The sequence below is a fragment of the Neoarius graeffei genome, chromosome 28, assembly GCF_027579695.1.
Source record: "Neoarius graeffei isolate fNeoGra1 chromosome 28, fNeoGra1.pri, whole genome shotgun sequence".
NCBI classification, from domain to species: Eukaryota; Metazoa; Chordata; class Actinopteri; order Siluriformes; family Ariidae; genus Neoarius; species Neoarius graeffei.
Genome location: NC_083596.1, coordinates 20,637,740 through 20,646,162, shown reverse-complemented (window position 1 = coordinate 20,646,162; position 8,423 = coordinate 20,637,740).

Genomic DNA, 8,423 nt, shown 5'->3' with positions numbered 1-8,423 from the left:
GTTCTTACCATCAAATACTTTTATTCCATATTTTGTTGCTTTTTTATATTTTTTGGGGTTTTGTTTTTGAGTTGAGTTTTTATTTCGTCCTTGGTTGGTTCAGCAAAACGCTCCGCCATTTTGTTTTGCTCTACTCACAGTGTATGAGCTGATATCCTAGTAGTAGGGTAGCCAATCAGAGCTTGCGGTTGCTCATATTCAGTGAATGTGGATAGAATAATAGCGGTTTTCCACCAGTACCAGGATGTGGCATAGTTTCTCATTTCAAAGTCTACATTTTTGCATCAGCAGACAGACAGAAATAATCTACTGAACACCATGTGGGCTTCTTAACAGTTTGGTCTACAACATTGTGTGCAACAGCATCCTGCGGTATCAATTTGCCAGAGTCTGCTGAAAGGTCAAGGTTCACAGGCCAGCTGCATGACCCCAGTGCATGTCAAAGAATGCATGTCATGTGCAAGATGTCCAAGTGGACAGATTTAAACAGTGGCCGTATCCCTTGAGTGAACTGCTTAAATTAATTGAACCATTGGAAATCTTTTTTAAGTGTTCTGATGGTTTGAAAAGTCACCCTGATTTATGGTTCTAGTGACAATACAGAGCATTAGGTAATGTGGCTGTTAAATACATCTTAACAGTTACCTCTATGTACATTCAGACTTGTGTACCTGTACACTATTTGGACTTTTGTATGCAGTAGAAAGTTTGACCTTATTTTACATATGGAAGGCAAAGTTAGTTTTAGGGTTTTGTACCTCAAGTTGTACCTCAAAACTTAGCTAACATTCATTCATTCATTCATTCATTCATCTACAGGAAGTGCCGGTCCTGGTCAGGGTCTTTTTATATATACAACCCCAATTCCATAAATTTGGGACACCGTATAAAATGTAGATAAAAAACAGAATATGATGATTTGCAAATCTTGGAAACCCTATATTTAATTGAAAAATAGTACAAAGACAATATATCAAATGTTGAAAAGGCCTGAGTTCTTTTACAATGGACTGAGGCGAAGTGGAAAATTGTCCCGGGGTATGGCAAATCAAAAGTAGAAATTCTTTTTAGAAATCATGGACACTACGCCCTTCAGGCTAAAGCGGAAAGGGACCATCTGGCTTGTTATCAGTACACAGTTCAAAAGCCAGCATCTAACGGCATGGGTAGCTTGTACATCTGGGAAGGCATCATTAATGCTGAATGATATATACACGTTTCAGAGCAATATGCTGCCATCCAGATGACATCTTTTTCAGGGAAAGCCTTCCTTCTTTCAGCAACACAATGCCAAACCGCTTTCTGCCCATAATAAAACTGCATGGCTATGTAGTAAGAGTCCGGGTGCTAAACTGACCTGCCTGCAGTCCACACCTGTCTCCCATTTAAAACATTTGGCGCATTATGAAGTGCAAAATATGACAAAGGAGACCTCAAACTGTTGAGCAACTGAAATTGTGTATCAGGCAAGAATGGGACAACATGTCTCTTTCAAAACTACAGCAATTGGTCTCCTCAGTTCCCAAACGTTTACAAAGTGTTGTTAAAAGTAGAAATGATACAACAGTGGTAAACATGCTCCTATCCCAACTATTTTGAAAAGTGTCGCTGACATCAAATTCAAAATGAACATGTATTTTTCAAAAAAACAATAAAAATTCTTAGTTTCAACAATTGGTATGTTGCCTTTGTGCTATTTTCAATAGGGTTTCATAGATTTGCAAATCGTCATATTCCGTTTTTTATTTACTTTTTATACACTGTCCCAAATTTATGGAATTGGGGTTGTAGTCCCTGCGTGTGTGTGTGTGTGTCTTTTTTTTTTGTCCTGTTTTCTCTGCTTAAGATAAATGTTCATATTTGATGCAATATATCATGGAATTAATGTAACTTGCATATCCCTTAACCTCATTTTGAAATTATTCCACCAGTTTTGATAACAGTTTAAATGGCACCAGGATTTATGGACCAGGTCACGTAAATACAACTGTTCAAAAATATTGAGATTAAGTCCCCTTTTTGTGCAACACACACACACACACACACACACACACACACACACACACACACACACACACTCTCTCTCTCTCTCTCTCTCTCTCTCTCTCTCTCTCTCTCTCTTTCCTTCTTTCTTGATTTGTAATATCTGAGGCTTTTAAGCAAACACTAAAGTACATGTACGCTGCACACCTGCTTCCACTTCTCAGTGAATGTATTCAAGCACAAAGTTTGGGACGGTAATTGGAACAGAAGTAGACAGCAAACTGCAGGAAGGAAAAGTAGCAAGAAAGCAAAATTAAAAGAAAAAGGAAAAGAATGAAGAAGAAACAAAATAAAGGTTTTGTGCGTGTAGACACCATATAAAAACATTTGGTAATCACAGTCCAAGCCAAACCAGCCTGCACACACAGCAGCAGCAGTGTGTTCTGTTCCTCAAAGACAGAAGCTGTTTGTCACAGAGAGTTTTTGGCATGACTCTAAAATGAGGCATTTCTCTTCCAGCTGTTATTGTAGCAATACACCATGTTCAAAATGAGTTCAAGAACAGAGGCTACTGTGCAAAGTACAAGCGGGACGGTTGGCATCAGCTCTGATCTAGAATCAGCCTCTGTGTAAATCCATTAGCTATACATGACATAAAAGATGGATGGACATGAACAGGGTGCAGAATCACAGGTGCTGAGTCAAGTGGAACGACTGGTAGGAATTCTGGAATATGAGAAGTAATATTAGGTTTCTGTAGGATCAGCTGAGGATTGCCAGAAGTCTGTGTGCAAGTGTGGTTTGTTGAATGTCTGAAGACCTCAGAAACTGTCAAACAATGAAAAGATTAATTTATGGTGTAGGAACAACATGTGCAAGCCCACTTTTGACCCAGCACTTTACACAGTACTGGACTGATGCATCGTAAAGCATCGTTGCTTTACGATTTCATTGTATTTAAAAAAAATTGAAGGAAGAAGAAAAGAAAGATCTCTCACTCCTTGGGGCCACAGAGAAAACTCAGTGTCAGAACTAAAAATCCTCTGCTTCAGCTCCATTTTTAATGACTCTTATGAAAACCCCACCCAGGCTATAACATAGGATCCATGTACTGCATATACGTACAGTATATGCAATACATACATACTGCACATGGCTGTACGATTTATGTACTTTAGTCAGTGACAGTTGAATTTTGGAAATCAGGAAAAAAAAAGAGATTGCCTTGATGATCAATGATATATGCTAGCAATATATGACAGTAACTCCAATATATGAAGGTCCTGTTACATAAAATTCCCTGCTTACAAAGACCCAGATAAACAACATATTGCAGCAAATGTTACATTATTAATGCTTAACTCATAGTAACTACTTCATGGCTAAGAAATATTATAAGACATAATTTTAAAGAGATTATGTTTTGTTCTGTAGTGTCACTTTGTCCTTTACTGCCTTTGTCCTTTAGTCACTTTACTGCTGTAGACAGAACAGATGAGATATACGTTTTGAATTTTAAGTGGAGATATGATACTAAATTTTAACCAAAAACCTGAATAGTTCATCAGATTTCTTTTCACCAATTTGTAGGGGTGAATGAATGCAAAAAAAAAAAAAAAGTCAAGTCTATATTGCTTGTTTAGAATTCTTTGGGATTGTCTTTTGCATTATTTGGATGTTATGTTAGGTGTGTCCCCAAACCTCACAACACCCATTTAGTAACTAAAACATCCAGGCTTAAGAATAAATGAAAAGCCAGAGTAGTAGTGTATTAATGAATGCAGAATAGAAAAGGTTAGCATATCCTGAATTTTAGTGCGTAAATGTACATATTAAAATTTAAAAAAATTTTTTAAAAACTTACATTAGCACTTATCCTAGTATATGGGCAGACAAATTGCCCTGAATGTACATTAGCTTAGAAAACAGAGAACAAAACTGGTACAGTGAATTCCATCGAGTATGATTCAAGTGAGCAAAAGGCCTTGTGTTAATCATTCACTTGATTTTACTGAACTAGATTGTAAAAGTGGTGTTCGTTTCTTCATTCCTTAGTTCTCAAGAAAAGTGACTACATTATCTGTGTCATTTACAGTGGATACAAAGTATACATGCCCGTATTAAAATTACAGGGTTTTGTGATGTAAAAAATAAAAGAATATAAATCATCAATTCTTTTCCCACCTTTAATATGACATAGCAGCCAAAAAAAATGTAAGAGACATTCCTTTGTTTACTTGGATTTGTGCTTTGGGTCATCACTGTGCTGGAATTTTTCTTAATCTTCACCTGTCAAACAGAAGCCTACAGGTTTTATGCCAAAGTCAATTGGTATTTGGAGCTATCCAAGATTCCTTCTATCTTAACCAGAGCTTTAACTGAAGAGAATCAGGTCCATAACATGATGATGCCACCACCATGCTTCACAATGGAAATTGCACCAAATGTATCACTTAGAATAGAAGGTGCATTCCCTAAAGAGAATGTGGTGTATTGTGTAAGATGCAGCAGACAGTTAACATTTTGTGTGTGTGCGTGTGTGTGTGTGTGTGTGTGTGTGTGTGTGTGTGTGTGTGTGTGTGTGTGTGTGAGATGGGTGAGTTGGCCTGAGGTGCCATATGAAGTTTGATGGATGTGTGGTGAAGTGTTACTGAGCAGAACTCCGTTCATTTGAATGGATGAAAAATGAATGGAAGTGAATGGGGGGAAAAGGGATGAGTGAAAAGAAAGGAAAAGACAAGTGTGGGTCAGACCCAATTGTATGTATGTATTGGGGGAGTTGGCCTGAGATATCTCATCAAGTTTGGTGTGTCTCCGATGAAGTGTGTCCGAGCAGGACAACTCGAAATGTGAGCCCCGTTCATTTTCTCTGGGAAAAAAAAGACAGAAAAATGACAAAACAACGAGAGAACAGGTGTGTCAATCCAAAAGCTGTATACAATCACACCATTCCTGATCATACTGCACAGATTAAAGTTGATTTGGGGTCTCTATCTCAAAAACTACAGGAGAAGAAATGGTCCAAAAATCTGGCAGAAGAAGAAGATAAATTATAACAATAGTATTATGCATTGTACAGTACTAATTATGCCCAAAAAGTACCTTGTTCTCATCAGACTATAACACTTTTTGCCACATGGTTTGGAGTGATTGGGAAGAATACAAGAGATCGTTGTCACATTCAGGGAATGACCTGTACTTGTCAGATTTTGTTGCAGCTCCTTTAATGTTGCCATAGGTCTCTTGGTAGCCGCCCTGTTAAGTGTTCATCTTGTCCTTTAGATAATTTTGAAGAGACGTCTTGGTCTTGGAAATGTCACTATGCCCCATTTTCTCCACTTGTTGATGATGGCCTTCACAGTATTCCGTGGTACATCTAATACTTTGGAGATTCTTTGGTAACCCTTCATAGCTTCAGCAGTTGGATGAAAGCTGAAAGGATATGTATCTAATAAAGATGTGAAATAAAAGGGTGTGCACATTTCTATCACCTGCTTTTTGCAAGTTTTCCTAGTTTGTTTTCTCTTGAATTTTGTTGGCTAATATAATACATTAAAACATTAGATCTTGACATGATTTATGTTGATTTAATTTTTTCACATCACAAAACCTTGCAGGTGGCACGATGGTGTAGTGGTTAGTGCTGTCGCCTCACAGCAAGAAGGTCCGGGTTCCAGCCCCGTGGCCGGCGAGGGCCTTTCTGTACAGAGTTTGCATGTTTTCCCCGTGTTCATGTGGGTTTGCTCTGGTTTCCCCCACAGTCCAAAGACATGCAGGTTAGGTTAACTGGTGACTCTAAATTGACTGTAGGTGTGAATGTGAGTGTGAATGGTTGTCTGTGTCTATGTGTCAGCCCTGTGATGACCTGGCGACTTGTCCAGGGTGTACCCCGCCTTTCGCCCGTAGTCAGCTGGGATAGGCTCCAGCTTGCCTGCGACCCTGTAGAACAGGATAAAGTGGCTAGAGATAATGAGATGAGAGACAAAACCTTGCAATTTCAACAAGGGGTGTGTAGAATTTTTATATCCACTGTTATTAATTTAGAGACAAAATCAAAAATTAAGAAAACCAATTTATTCTTCTTAATATGGAATATTAGAGTTTAGAGTCTAGGAACCAAGCCACTGGGGGTGCATAAGCATACTCTTGGTGCCGGTCCCAAGCCCAGATAAATTGGAGAGGGTTGCGTCAGGAAGGGCATCCGGTGTAAAACTGTGCCAAATCTAACATGCGGAATGAAAAGAGAAATACCATACCAGATCGGTCGGGGCCCAGGTTAACAACAACCGCCTCTGGTACTGTTGGTCAACAGGGTGCCGGTGGAAAGTGTGCTACTGTTGCGCCAAAACAGAGAAGGAGAAAGAGAGGGGGGAGGTGTGTTAGGACAGAGCGTGAAAGATGGAAGGGAAGGAGCTTAGAATTGAGGGAAGGAACACTGAATGTGGGAACATTGACTGGCAGAGTGAGAGAGTTAGCAGATATGATGGAAAGAAGGAAGTTGGACATTTTGTGTGTGCAGGAGACGAGATGGAAAGGAAGCAAGGCCAAGAATATTGGAGATGGATGCAAGTTGTTTTATTATGGAGTTGATGGAAAGAGAAATGGTGTTGATATTGTTTTGAGGGGAGAGTTGGTCAACAGTGTGATTGATGTGAAGAGGGTGTCAGAGTGATAGGCATGAAGTTGGAGATTCAAGGAGTGGTAATCAACATTGTGTGTGCGTACGCCCCACAGGTTGGATGTGAGAATGAAGAGAAAGAGTCTTTCTGGGAAAAGATGGATGAAGTGGTAGAAAGTATACCGAGAGAGGAGCGCGTGCTGATAGGAGCAGATTTCAACGGACATGTTGGCGAGGGAAACAGAGGAGATGAGGACGTGATGGGCAGATATGGTGTAAGAGAGAGAAATGTGGAAGGGCAAATGGTGGTTGATTTTTCAAAGAGGATGAATTTGGCAATAGTCAGTACATACTTCGAGAAGAAAGAGCAGCACAGGGTAATGTTTAAGAGTGGAGGAAGATATACACAGGTGGACTACATACTCTGCAGAAGGGGTAACCTGAAGGAGATTGGAGACTGTAAAGTGATGGCAGGGGAGAGTGTAGCTAGACAAGATCAAGTGGTCGTGTGCAGGATGAGCTTGAAAGCGAAAAAGAGGAAGCGTGAAATAGTGGAGCTGAAGATTAAGTGGTGGAAACTAAAAGAGGTTGAACATCAGAAGGAGTTTAGGGAAGAAATGAGACGAGCATTGAGTGGTAATGGAAGTCTACCAGAAGGTTGGAATACTACTGTTGTAAGAGAGGCAGCAAGGAAGGTGCTAGGGTGGTCATCAGGAAGGAGGAAGGAAGACAAGGAGACATGGTGGTGGAACAAAGAAGTGCAGGAAATTATAAAAGAGAAGAGGCTAGCAAAGAAGAATTGGGACGATCAGAGAGACGAGGAAAGCAGGTGGTTATACAGAGAGACGAGACAGAAGGCAAAAAGAGCAGTAGCGAAGGCGAAAGCAGATGCATACCAGGAGTTGTACAAAAGACTGGAGACCAAAGAAGGAGAGAAAGACCTGTATAGACTAGCTAGGCAGAGAAACAGGGAAGCGAGGGATGTACAGCAGGTAAGAGTGATATGAAAGATGTAAATGGAAATGTGCTGACAAACAGAGTGTATTAAGAAGGTGGAAAGAGTACTTTGAGGATTTATTAAATGAGGAGAATCCAAGAGAGAAAAGGTAAGATTCATTGGCCACAGCAAATCAGGAAGCAGAGTTGGTTAGTAAGGATGAGGTGAGGGCAGCCATGAAAAGAATGAAGACTGGGAAAGCAGTCGGACCAGATGGTATCCCGATTGAGGCTTGGAGATGTTTGGGCGAGATGGCTGTGGAGTTCCTAACGAGATTGTTTAATAAGATCCTAGAGAATGAGAAAATGCCAAATGAATGGAGAGAGTGTGCTAGTCCCAATATACAAGAATAAGGGAGATGTACAGAGCTGCAGTAATTACAGAGGAATAAAATTGATGAGCCACACAATGAAGCTATGGGAAAGGGTATTGGAGGCGAGATTGAGAAGAGAGGTAGCAATCTGTGAACACCAGTACGGGTTTATGCCAAAGAAGAGCACGTCAGATGCAATTTTTGCTTTAAGAATGTTAATGGAGAAGTACAGGGAAGGCCAGAGAAAGCTACATTGTGTGTTTGTAGACCTGGAGAAGGCATACGATAGAGTGCAGAGAGAGGAGTTATGGTATTGTATGAGAAAGAGTGGAGTGAATGAGAAGTATATTAGAGTGGTGCAAGACATGTATGAGAACAGTGAAACAGCAGTGAGGTGTGCAGTTGGAACAACTGAATGGTTCAAGGTGAAGGTGGGACTCCATCAAGGATCTGCTTTGAGTCCTTTTTGTTTGCCATAGTGATGGATAGCTTGACGGACAAAGTGAGGCAAG